This window comes from Andrographis paniculata, unplaced genomic scaffold, assembly GCF_009805555.1.
Source record: "Andrographis paniculata isolate CXL003 unplaced genomic scaffold, ASM980555v1 Contig53END, whole genome shotgun sequence".
Lineage (NCBI taxonomy): Eukaryota > Viridiplantae > Streptophyta > Magnoliopsida > Lamiales > Acanthaceae > Andrographis > Andrographis paniculata.
Window position 1 is genome coordinate 1248515 of NW_026137588.1, and position 14045 is coordinate 1262559.

A 14045-nucleotide genomic window follows, 5' to 3' on the forward strand; every position below is an offset into this window, starting at 1 on the left:
TTTATTTTATCGCTATCCAATTAAATAAGTGTGTTTCTACTCGTTGGTTTGAAAAAATTTGGTTTGTGTTTGGTATGAAAATAATGTTTGATGGGATGTTTTCTGAGAGAAAAAAATACGCTCCGTCCCTAAATAATCTATCAATTTTTTCATTTTGATCCGTCTCATAACAAAAGTATTCATTTTTTTTTTAGTAATTGTACTGAATGTATGTCGTTACAAATACCATTTCAATTTACAATATATTACACAAATATCGTTACCTTAATTTAGTCTTTTTACCTTTATTCTACTTTATCATAATATAATATTAATATTTCTAAAAATTCGTGTAAAAAATAAATGAATATATAAATATGAAACAGAGAGATTTTTTTTCGAAAAACGCAAAATCAAATAGTAAAATTTGAAAAAATTGCCGTAAAAAAAAAAAAAAAAAAAAAAACAGACCCTATAGCAATCAGTTGTGGTTGTAACCAGGTTCTGATTTCTGAATTTGATTTTCTAGAAAATTTTACATAGAAAATAAAAAAATATTGTATACACTTTTGAATCAGATATAAATATATATTTTTTCAATCTTGGACAAAAATATAAATTTAAATTTTTATATTATTTTAAAAAACTGATAATATTTTATTGGTCCTTAAAAATAAAAAAAATAAGTAAAATAATTTTAATACTTTTGTTTTTAGTATTTATTTATTTTATGACGTGAGAACTCTAGTTGAAAATTCGCACTCAATAGTTTTTTAAATAATATATTAACATTAATGGGTGATTATTACCTTTTTATAATAAAAACTTTGATAATTTTGAATGAATAGACAAAAATATATATATATATATATATATATAAATGGTATCATTTGAACCATAATAAATATTTAATTAGTTTTTGTAAATAAATTTAAAAATATCACTATCATATATATATATGTGGTACAATCAAAGGCCTCGCCGGTGGGGCCTAACCATTTTATTTTATTATATATATATATATATATTAATTTTTTGTATTATAGGTATAAATTTTAAAATTTAAGATTTTCCTTTTTTGTAATTGGCCACTTCTATTATTTTTTTTAAAAAATTATTATTACAAATATTTAATTTAATTGTTCAAATATACTTATTTATAAATTTATGAAACTGAAAATTTGAATATTAATAAATTTTTATATGTTATGTTATATATTTTAAATATATATAAAATTATTTATAATTTATTTGTGGTCTAAAATGTATTCTATTTAAAAATAAAAAATAAAATTACACGAAATTATTTGCAATATTTTTAAACATAAGAGTTCAATGCAATTTATTATTCATACTGTTAAAAAAAAATGATGCAAAACAATGGAATCTTAATATAAAATTGAGTAGGTACAAAATAAATTGAGGGTCTAATACTAAATTTATAATAGTGAAAGTGTTGTTTAATTTTAGAGGCCAAATTGTTATTATATTTTAAAATATCAATAATAAAATTATAAATGAATATGTGTCGGGGACTCCCGTTTACTGATGATATATGATTAATGACTGCGTTTTCTTAACAGTTAGACGATCATTCAACATCAGACATAATAAAATCTTTATTATGTATAAATATAAGAAACAATAATTAAAAAAAAAAATTATTATAATTTTGGCTAACATGATATTAAAAAATTAATTTTCTATTCTAATACTACTTATTTATATTATACTACAAGTTATAATTATTTTTAATTACAAAATTTTATTATTAAGAATTCAATTTGAAGTAGTGTTTGTGAGTGTCGCTTTCTGGGTGGATCTACGGTCAAGCTTTCCCGATCTCCTACGCCATTATTGTCTTACTTTTCTCAATTCTCATAATTGTCCATTTTCTAATCATGGGCTTGCAACAAAAAAGGAGTGCCATAATAATAATAATAATAATAATAATAATAATAATAATAATAATAAGAAGGGTAATTTTTTATTTTTTTTTCCGTAATTAACCCCTTATCATTTTAGTCATGTAAATTTGTCGCAAATTAGTTCTATAAGTGAAAAATTTTCGTTGTTTTAGTCTTCCGGCGTCAAAGACGCCCGCATGGCTTGCTGAAAGCTACGTGTCCGCCATGACATATTACCTCTTACACAATATTGTTCAATGATAATGTAATTTGCAAAATTTATTTAAAGGGATGCATACATTAAAGGCCATAAGTAAAAATAAATTTCATCAAAAATTGTCTTTAAAAAAAAATTAGTAAACTCGATGTAAAACAAATTTAATCAAACAAAAATTTAGCTGAATTATTAAATGCATTGTTGCCAAATCTAACATTCAAAATATTTGTAAAAACGTATGAGAGTGTTTTGCGTAAATTTTTAATAATATTCGACATATATAGGGAATAAACTAATACAAAAAAAATTATATACGCCTTTCGTTCCATATGTGGTTTTACTTATTATTAATTAGAATTGTCTCACTTAAATAGTACTCTCTTCGTCCGCATCTAAGGTTATATTTATCTTTTGCGTCATTGTACTTAACATTAAAAATATCTATATATTTGTATAATTTTTTGTGCAAATGTTTTTCTATTAGTATTGTAAGACACTAATTGAAGTATTTTTGTAATTTTTTTTTTAATTTGTACTAAGTTTTAATATAATAATTTATATTCAAAGATCAATATGCAAAAAGTAAATAAGATCCTTAGATCCGGACGAAGGTAGCATATTTTTATTTATAGTCTATATAATCTTCATCCAATTATCAATTTAACATTATTCTCTCTTGTATTTATGAAAATATTGTAGCTAAACCCAATAGTATTTTAGATTTTTCTATCTAGCTCAAACTTGTTAGGAAATATACTATTATTTTTTTAATTTATTATAATAATAATAAAAAAAGATATCTTTCATGAAAGAGAGATAATATTCTTTTTCTTTCATATTAGAATATTTTTATATTACAATTTTAACTAAACATATTTTTTGTATAATGACACCTAAGAAAGAATATTACAAGTAATAATAATATTAAGTATTTTTAAATATTATTTTTTAATACATTAAAATATACTCCCTTGGTCCCAGATACCGTGTCTGCTACATTGTAGACACGGTATTTTAGTAGGAGTGTAATTAGTAGATAATTAATAATGTATTAGTGAAAATAATTATCCTAATTCTAAATTAAGATTAAGATAACTAATTAGTTTAATTAAAATAAAAAAAATTAAATTAAAAAATTTAAAATGAGATTAAAGTGTGTAATCATTTTTCAAAAAAGAAAAATGACATGGTATGTGGGACGGACAGAAACGACAACGTGGACATAGTATCTGGGACGGAGGGAGTAAAACATTGATATAATCTTAATTTTAAATTTTAAATTTTAAAATTTAAATTTAATAAAATATTACCTGATGTTAATAAAATACAAATAAAAATAAAAGTACTTAACAATCACGTAGCAATCTATATTTTAATAAATTAAAATTTTATATTACTATTATTGTTATTGTTATTATATATATGTATATATATATCACAATCTAAACACAACCAAGCAAATTTAATAAAAAATAAAAAAAGCAATTTTGTTATTATTATTATTTATTATTCTAAAATATATACTATTTAATTAGTTGTGGGTCCCATATTTTGTATTTTAAAAATCTATTAAAATTTCAATTTCATTGATAATATGTATTCACAAGGCCGTTTGTAGAGCTATCTATTGGCCATTTCGCCTAATCCCAAAATATATTACGATAGTAGTATTAAATATTTTAGTGAATGCAAATGATTTCCTGTTGTTTTTTCATTTTTGTAGAAAAGTAAATAATAATAACTATAACTAGCCAGTGTTATTTTTTTCTTTATTTATTTTTCACTTAAAAATACAATCTCATTTATTTATTTATTTATTTTTATTTTTATTTTTATTGTTTTAATGACGTGGGAACCCGCGGCCGCTATCCGAAAGTGCGCACTGAGTAAACCCGCGGCCGCCACCCTAAACCTAATACGCTGCAATCTCAACTATTTATTTTTCATACAAAGAGTATATTATATCTAACGTTACTTTATTTAAAAATATTGAAATAAATTGAAAAATAAAAATACTATCCTTCTATACATTTTATTTATTTTTCAATGTAATGTATATCATATAGCTAAAGGCATCTCTGCAGGTTTCTATGTATATACTAAATGCCACCGCCAAAAAGAAATACTTATGAATGGCAAATTATTTAATCAAAATTAAGTAATGGTGTTAAAGTGACATAAACTTTTTTTTTATTATTATTATTATTATTATTATTATTATTATTGTTGTTGTTGTTGTTGAAGTGGAGGTTGAAGAATGCACATCATGTGAACCAACTTTAATGAGTATGATTCCAAATATTAGATATTTGATGTGGACTTGATTTACATATATATATATATATATATATTAATATATATTTTTTTTAGATGACGTGAGAATCTATAATCTGTTACAAATCCAATATCTACACCATCACATAAAAGTTTAAATATATATTAGGATTATATATATATATATATTAATATTAATATTAGGTGAGGTGGTCTCTGATACCATATTAGATGATGTAGATGATCGTATCACATAAAAGTTTAAATTATTAAAGATACACATAATTTATTTATTTATTTACAAATAGAAGTTAATCAACATTTATTTTTATCTTCTTAACTAACAAAAAATTGAATTTTAGTTATGTTCATCCATCCTTATTTACTATTCCTAGAGCTAATAAAACAATGAACGAATTCACAAAACCAGATTAATTAAGATATGTTGGTGGCCCCGGTTTTGTCAAAACGCCTCCATGACCCCCGGCACGAAATACGCAGCCTACTTTGTGTTCGATTTCAATACAGAAACATACGGACGTGAATTTCTCATCCATCCTAATCACGCTAAGGTAGAGCTCCAATGGCTTGACAAGAGAAAAAATTTGATTTGTTTGTTGCCAAAAGATGCGATCCATGATCAGAATTTAGATGATCGATTTTGCGATCTCCTATCCCAGCCAGATATCATGTGGCCAAATACGAGTGCCGATGGATGGCTGAAAACTGAATTATGAGAACTACCCGTTTTCAGAGAAGATCGTGGATCCAACACAGAATATGAGGGAAAGCATCCCAAGCCACGACCATTGAAGCTCAACACTGACACTTGGAAGTGTGGTATCCATGTTGAAGGTATTGAATACAAACCCAACATTGAGTCATTATCATATCTTAATTAATTTGGTTTTGTGAGTTCGTTCATTGCTTTATTAGCTCTGGAAATAGTAAATAATGATGGATTGATAGAATTTCAATTCAGTTTTATGTTAGTTAAAATAAATGTTGGTTGACTCTCGTTTATAGATAAATAAATAAATGATATGTATCCTTAATAGCTTGATTTTTTAGGTGAGACGGTCATTACATCATGTAATATGGTATCCACGTGAAAGTTTCGTTTGGTGGCATTTATTCCCTTGCATGTGAGATGACGTGTTGGTAGATAAATAAATAAATAATTTGTATTCCTAAGAGAAAAAATGTGTGTTTGTAAGTTGTGGTTGAAAATTAGATTTCACGGTAGTTATTTTATACCGTAATATATATAGTTTTCCTTTTTCTAAAAGAGATTATATATATATATTTATTTATTTGTCAAACAAAATATACATAAATTTTTAAAGTAAATTTGATCATATTATAGGTATTCTCAAATTTAAACTTATTTGCATCAACCTCGTTGCTTCAAATTAAAATATAAAGATAAAAAATATCTATGTACAAAAAGTACTCATCAACTATTATTTAAATATTATATTTCTTAAATTTTGAGTCAAAAGTAAACGTACATATTCGACGGGATGAAAAGAGTATTTGATTAAAAGTAGATATAAAATGTATTTAAAAATTATATTTAATACAAATATGTTTTTTCTAAAGAATATAATTTTAAACAACACAAATAAATTACAAAGTACATATATATATATTTATGCATAATTAGCACAATTTAGTTTATAGAAGATACATAAATTGAAATATATATAAATTTATTCATGTATTTAGAAGAAATATAAAAATATGAGATTATAAATAGATTTTCCCTTTAAATTTTTGAAAAATAATTGAGATGAATAATTGGAAAACATAATAGTATTAACTTATGTTTTAATAAGTAATCAAATAAAACTTGATCATTTAGGAACTCTCTATTTGCTTAGATGTCAAATGCTCTATAAAGTAAACTTTTGTTAACAATTCATCTTGTCACAATAACATTACATGTACAACTTCTCAAATAGGATTTAGAGCTGGTTGTACTATTCTTTTACTATATTTTGAGTTTCTAATTTGTAAATGGTTTAATAATTAATTTGTAAATGATGAAAACAAGTATTTCATGATATAGATATTTGATCATTCAAATATTTAGCATATGCATGTTTTAAAAAAGATGTGGCTATTTATGCATACTTTGAAGCAAAAATTTGCATGATTGTTTGTAGTAGTTAACATTGTCATCATGTTTTACATGACTTATCATGGTTTTCATTATTTTCAAAAAAAAGAAAAAGTTAAATTCGGTCATTTTTGCAACTTTTGTCCAGTGAGTCGTTGAAGCAAATCTTCTTAATATTTTAATATCAAAATATAATGACAAGTTTGTTATTGTATTGTAACAAAAGTATATAGTTTGGAGCATATGAGAGAACAAATAAAATAACATTGATGATTCATAAAGGTTTCCACTTATCTGAATAATATTCACTAATTTTTTAAGATAGTGAAGTATGTGACTTTTCTAGGAATGAATACAACATTACAATATTTGATTAAGTTCATTGGATTCATCTCTTCAAAGTCTATTGTGTATATATTTGGCATTATGAACAAGGTCAAGGTTTTTTATTTTGCAACTTCTTGAATGGACAGTCAAAGTGAACGTTATTGTTAATTGGCTGTATAATAATATCGGTCATTTTTGGTTAAAAATTTATATAAATTAGGTAAAGTAATTAAGATCATATCGTATCAAAAAATTATAACAATGTATGTTCTAAGTTTAGATAGTGAGATGATTGTCACTTATAAATACGAAAAGCAAATGCTTATAATCAAATAGCATATTAAGTATAATATCGGAAGCGAAACTCATTCGAATCCATCTATATGTATATTTATTTTTTTCTAAGCTGGTAACATATAAAATTTAAAAATTAAATAATCAAATAAACTTTATATAAGTTCTAGTGGTAGGTGGCAGGAATTCTAAAAAAACTAAGTGATATATAGACATTCCAATTAGAGTGTTTTAATTTTATATTTCTCACATTGACCATTAACTTTCAGGTGATGCAGGGTTGCTTGTTGTAGTAAAACTTTAATGTAGTTAACAAGACAATAAATCACTAGTTGTTGAAACGCAAAAACATATTACTAATAAATATTTATGGAACACAAAACATGGAGAAAATATTATGCTTTAAGATTTAGTACTTATTTCAAAAGAATTTAGGAATCAACACACAAACTCAATACCTCATACATCAAATATGCCAATTTACAAAACTCCAGTTTGTGGTATCTCATCTTATTTTGAGATTTTTCAAAAATATTGATATTTATCACTTTGCATGACGATGGCTCCAACATCTTCGTGTATGGTTAGCCAATACAATCTAAATTATAGTACCTAATTTTGTTCTTGTTCCAATGAAGTGGCCACTTACACGTGAATCATGTAACTTTTTCAAATATACAGAGTTAAAAGAAAAACTTACCTGTAAGCGTATATGAGGTTTCGAACTAACATGCAAGTGGGACCATCACCTCGACTACCAAAATGACCTCTGCCTCTTGGAGAGATTTTTCCTCTTCGACTATAACGTCTTGGTGGTGATGAGATATGACTATTGTCTCTTATTTTAAATAAATTTATATAAATTATGTGTAAAGTGGAGCATCAAAACAAAAATTAATCACAAAGAAATCTATTTGATGTCAGAAAACAAAGAAGATTAAATTAGATTATTTTTCTTTTTTTTTTTTAAAAAAAAGACACTTTACTAGACAATTTAAAAAGATTTTAAAAAATATACATTAAAAACAAAGTCAAATAAAACTAAGCTATACTTAATAAGATTCAACAACCAACAAGCATAGCAAAAAAAATAGAGACTTCAATGAAATAATCCAAATTTAACAAAAAATAATTAACTAAAGCTAATGCAGGATAAACAACCATCATACGAGCTATTAATCAATTAATCATTGGTAGTCATCACTTCATTCTACGATACTCTAAACTCACAAATTAGTGACTAATGTACATAACAATAATAATAATAATAATAATAATAATAATAATAATAATAATAATAATAATAATAATAAATTATTTGAACGTTTTACGCAATTGCGTCCAACCAATCGATTTGATTGGTGGTACATGTACACAAATTAAAAGGCATGAGAAAAAACTCCAAATTAAAAAAAAATAAAATGTATGCATATCTTAAACCTAAATTACTGGATCGAGAGGATTTCTAAATTAAAAACACATCTTAGAATATCATATGTGAAATAGAAATGGTTCTTAAAAAAAAAAAAAAAATCTTTCGTATGACTAAAAATATAGTTTCTCTTTACATATTTTGTTTGAAGTGAAAACGCAAATAGTGTCTCATTTTGAAATATATTATTAATATTTTTAACTTTTTTTTCTTTTGGATATTTAATCTTACTTCAATGATTTTATTATTATTGTTTTTCTTTAACAAACTATTTTTTGGTCATAATCTCTTTTATCATTTTAATATTGTAACTGAAGCTTATATAGAAATGATCTCATAACTCTTTTTTTTTTTTGCACAATTAATCCCCCGACACCGAAATTGTGTACGTGCAGCCCCGTGGCACACCGAAGGTTGCATATCCGCCAGGTATGCGCCATTCGCCATATACGTGTAATTTAATTTAGTTTTTTAAAATTGGATTGAATTTTTGAAATCTCTATTTGGAGAAAAATAGTAAATATCTAACTTTTATTCAAGTATACAAATAGGTTAATATTGAATTATTATTCTTCTTCATTTATTCCTTCATTCGTTGATGAATTTGGCTCCATCCATATCTACGCCGTCGGCGAAAAAAGAAGATTGCCCTTGTTCTAGAAAGTGAGATGACGCCATTTTTAGAGTATTGGAATTACAGAAGAAAGATCATGAAGAGAATTTATTGAAGGAATAAGCCTTGTCAACATAGTTTTCGTGAATTCAATATGAAACCATAAAATTGATGGGCGGGGGGTTGATTTGGCTCTCGCTAACAATAGAAACTGCCCTAGAAAATGGCGGCCATGCTCATTCTGGCAGACGTAAGTTCGATCTTCTTCTATGCAAAATCTTTATAATCAATTCTGAAATCTCAGTAATTCCGATGGCGGCAGCGCTATTGCAATTGCTCGTTCTTTGTTTGTATCCTCCATCGCTAGATCACTTCTCTCGGTGCGGTGTGGACTCTGAATGGATCGTTCGAGAAACATGATTTTTCCCTATAAATTAATGTTGATTGTGTTGATTTTTATGTTGTGGAGTAATTCTTCTCAATTTCTTACTTTTTTTTCAAATTTGTTTGGTTTTTAATAAAAATTGAATCTTCTTTATGTGAAAATTGTATCCTCCATCGCTAGATCACTTCTCTCGCTAGATCACTTATCATGTTCTTTTTGGATTTTTTTATGGTGATGCTAAACCAAGAAAGAATGTAGGAACAAATAAGAAAGAAAATATTTAATTTGGATTATTCTGTATTGTTTGATTGGATCAAATTGTAATTTCTAATTTTTGACAAAATAAACACCAATATGTAAATTAATTTCGGTCCACATGGGCGTCGCATCCTTTCTGGCGGTTAAAGTCAATGCCACGTAAGCGATTATGTTAATAGAAGATTATTTTTGTCAAAATTTTCAAGTTAGAGGAGTAAATGTATACAAACTCCACTTACTGCACAAAAATGATGAAAAAGATCAAATACAAGAGTAGAAAAACAATTCATCTTATTTATTTATTTATTTTTTCCTATCTTTGACTTCTATATCAAATTTTTGAAGAAATAGAATTTATCAAATTGAACAAAGTTTTTACTCATATTATTCCACCATATACCTTATGGTAGCATGGTAAGTAATATTTGATACTATATATACTGAATTTTTTAAATGTGAAGATAATAGTTAACAACTTCATTATGAGATTGTAACTATGTCATTTCAATGTTTTGTTCACATTGTAAATAACATTATGTTTGGAATCAAAATTTTGTGCTAAGAGAGCTCTTACACCATAATTACTAGCTCTCACACCATAATTACTAGCATCACATATGAGTTTGAACAAGATACTCCAATTTGATGCTTGAAAGATTGGTAAAATAGTAAGTTTGTTTTTCAAAATTTGAAAGTTCTCTTTACACTGCTTCAACTATACAAATGAAATAATGTCAATGAAGAAATTCGTCATATTTTACTTTTTTGAAATATTATATAAATATTATTCTCTCTATTCCACTCGAAAAGTATCAATTTGAAATTTTTTAGTAGATTGAAAAAATAATAATATTTTATTGGTTAATAGAAGTGTTTAAGAAGTTTTGACATTTTTATTTTTTTGACTTTATGTATAAAATAATTATATGTATAATAGTATGTTTATAATTTAAGTAAAAGTTAAAAGTATTTTGATATTAATGTAAAGTTATTTTACTAAAATAGAAAAATGTTACTTTTGAGTGGGACACACGAAAACAGTAAAAATGATATTCTGAGTTGAGACGCAAAGAGTATTTAAAATCCAACATGTCCTTAGAAATTTTGCAATACTTTCTTATTCCCTAAAGTATTAATTCTTACAATTACACTTACCTTCGTTTTATCAACTTCAATTCCTTTAAGAAATCTATGTGGTCACAAGTAAGGTTTTTGTTTATCATAAAATAGCAATTATATTAGTTAAGTAGTTTTATAGCTAATTATTGAAAATGTACAAAAATATTAGATATTATAAATGAATGATATAATACATTGTCATTTACAAGTGTAGATTTTGTTGATAATAATTTAATATGAATGTAAAATGTGAAACTCCATTATACATACGAATTGTTGATCTCTAGATAATAGTATACTTTTTCTATCTGCCAGATAGGTGTCATTTACCATATACGTGTAATTTTATTTTATTTTTTTAAATTGGATTGAATTTTTGAAATTTTTATTCGGACGAAATAACAAATATCTAAATTTTATTCAACCATATAAATAGGTCAATATTGAATTATTATTCTTCTTCATTTATTCTTTCATCCGTAGATGAACTTGACTCTATTCTCATCACTTCCATTAGGACAAAAAGAAGATTACCCGTGCTCTAGAAGGTGACATGAAGCCATTTTTAGAGTATCGGAATTGCAGAATAAAGATGATGACGAGAATTTATTGAAGGAATAAGTCTTGTCAACTCAGTTTTCGTAAATTCAATATGGAACTAGAAAATTGATGGGCAGGGGGTTGACTTGGCTCTCGCTAACAACAAAAACCGCCGTAGAAAGTGGCGGCCGTGCTAATTCTGACAGACATAAGTTCGATCTTCTTTTATGCAGAATCTCTATAGCCAGTCCCGGAATCTCAGTAATCCTGATGGCGTGCAATTGCTTACTCTTTGTTTATATTCTCCATTGCTAGATCACTTCTCTCAGTGCGGTGTGGACTCCGACTGGATCGTTCGAGCAACATGATTTTTCCCTATAAATTAGTCTCGATTATGTTGATTTTTGTGTTGTGGAGTAGTTCTTCGCAATTTATTACTTCTTTCGAATTTATTTTGTTTTTGATAAAAATTGAGTCTTCAAAATGTTGAAAAATTGGTTGTAAAATTTTTCTAGTTGAACGCTGATTCACTTATCGATGCTTTTTTTAGATTTTTTATGGTGAAGATAAACCAAGAAAGAATGAAGGAACAAATAAGAAGGAAATAATTTAATCCGGACTATTTTGTATTGTTTGATCGTACCAAGTTGTAATTTATAATTTTTGACAAAAAAAAACCATGTAAACTAATTTTGGTCCACATGGGTGCCATATCTTTTCCGAAGGTCAAAGTTAACGTTAGCGATTCCAGTCATAGATGACTATTTTTGTCAAATTTTTCAAGTTAGATTACTTAATATATACAGACTTCACTTAGTGCACAAAAATGATAAAAAAAAAAGTCAAATACAAAATTAGAAAAACAATTTATCTTTTTTATTTTCCCTATCTTTAACTTATATATCAATTTTTTGAAAAAATAGAACTAATCAAATTGAGCAAAGCTTTTACTCATCTTATTCCATCATATACCTTATGTTAGCATGATAAGTAAATACTACAATATTTGATACTATGAGATATATATGAAATTTTTTAATGTGAGGATATTTGATACTATGAGATATATATGGAATTTTTTAATGTGAGGATAATAGTTAGTAACTTCATTTAGAAATAGTAACTATGTCCGTCCAATATTTTATTCACATTGTAAATATAACATTATGTTTGGAGTCACAATTTTGTGCTAAGGCAGCTCTCACACCATAATCATTAGCATCACATATGAGTTTGAACAAAATACTCCAATTTGGTGTTTGAAGGATCGGTGAAGTAGTGAGTTTATTTTTCAAAATCTGGAAATTCTCTTTACACTGCTTCAACTATACAAATAGAATGACGTTAACGAAGAAATTGGTCACATTTCTTTATTGAAATCTTCTATAAATAATACTTGTTCTATCCCACTCGAAATGTACTTATTTGAAATTTTGTAGTAGATTGAAAAAATGATAATATTTTATTGGTTAATGGAAATATGTAAGAAGTTTTGACATTTTTACCTTTGAATTTATGTATAAAGTAATTATATGTATAATAGTATGTTTGTAATTGAAATAAAAATTAAAAATATTTTTATATTAATGTAAAATTACTTTTAGTAAAATAGAAAAACGATACTTAATTTTGAGTGGGACATACGAAAATATTAAAAATGGTATTTTAAGTTGAGACGCAAAGAGGTATTTAAAATCTAACTTGTCCTTAGAAATTGTACAATACTTTCTTATTCACTAGAGTATTAATTCTTACAATTACACTTACATTCGCGTTGTCACGAGCAAGGACTTTATTTATCTAAAGTAGCAATTATTTTAATCAAGTAATTTTTCAGCTAATTATTAAAATATACGAAAATATTAGATATTATAAATGAATGATATAATATATTGCCACTTACACATGTACATTTTGTTGATAATTATTTAATATGAATGTAAAATGTAAAAACTCCATTATGCATACGAGTTATTGATCTCTAGATAATAGTATATATATATTTATCTAAATATAGTTTTACTTTTAATTTTAGGTTGTCATAGATTTTTTAAAAAAAAAAAATAGTAAAAAATTGTATTATTTATATATATATATTTACTATAAAAGATAAAAAGTCGAAAAAAAAGATAAAAAGTAACAAAAAAAATATATATATATGCATTAAAATATTTGTCCAAAAATATGAACATACAATTGAATGACTAGAAAGTATAATATTTCAATTGTTAAATAAGATCGATCAATATTTCACTATTTAACTACCATTCATCGTCTTAAATTGTAATTTTAAAAATATTGTTCATTATATACAATCTCTAACACAACTCAATTCAATTACTGTAGAATAATCTTTTCCATTGTAATTCATTTGAAATTATTATTGTGATTTTCAAATTCTACGTAATTTCTAGAGTTTGTTTCGTTTGAGTTTGTGTGTGTCAATATTTTGGTTGTATTTTTTTTAAAAATATATATATATATATTTAGATAAACTTAAATATGTTATATACATTAATACTTGGAAATGACACAGACAAAGTGAGATTGCATATGATATATTATACAAAGATATTTT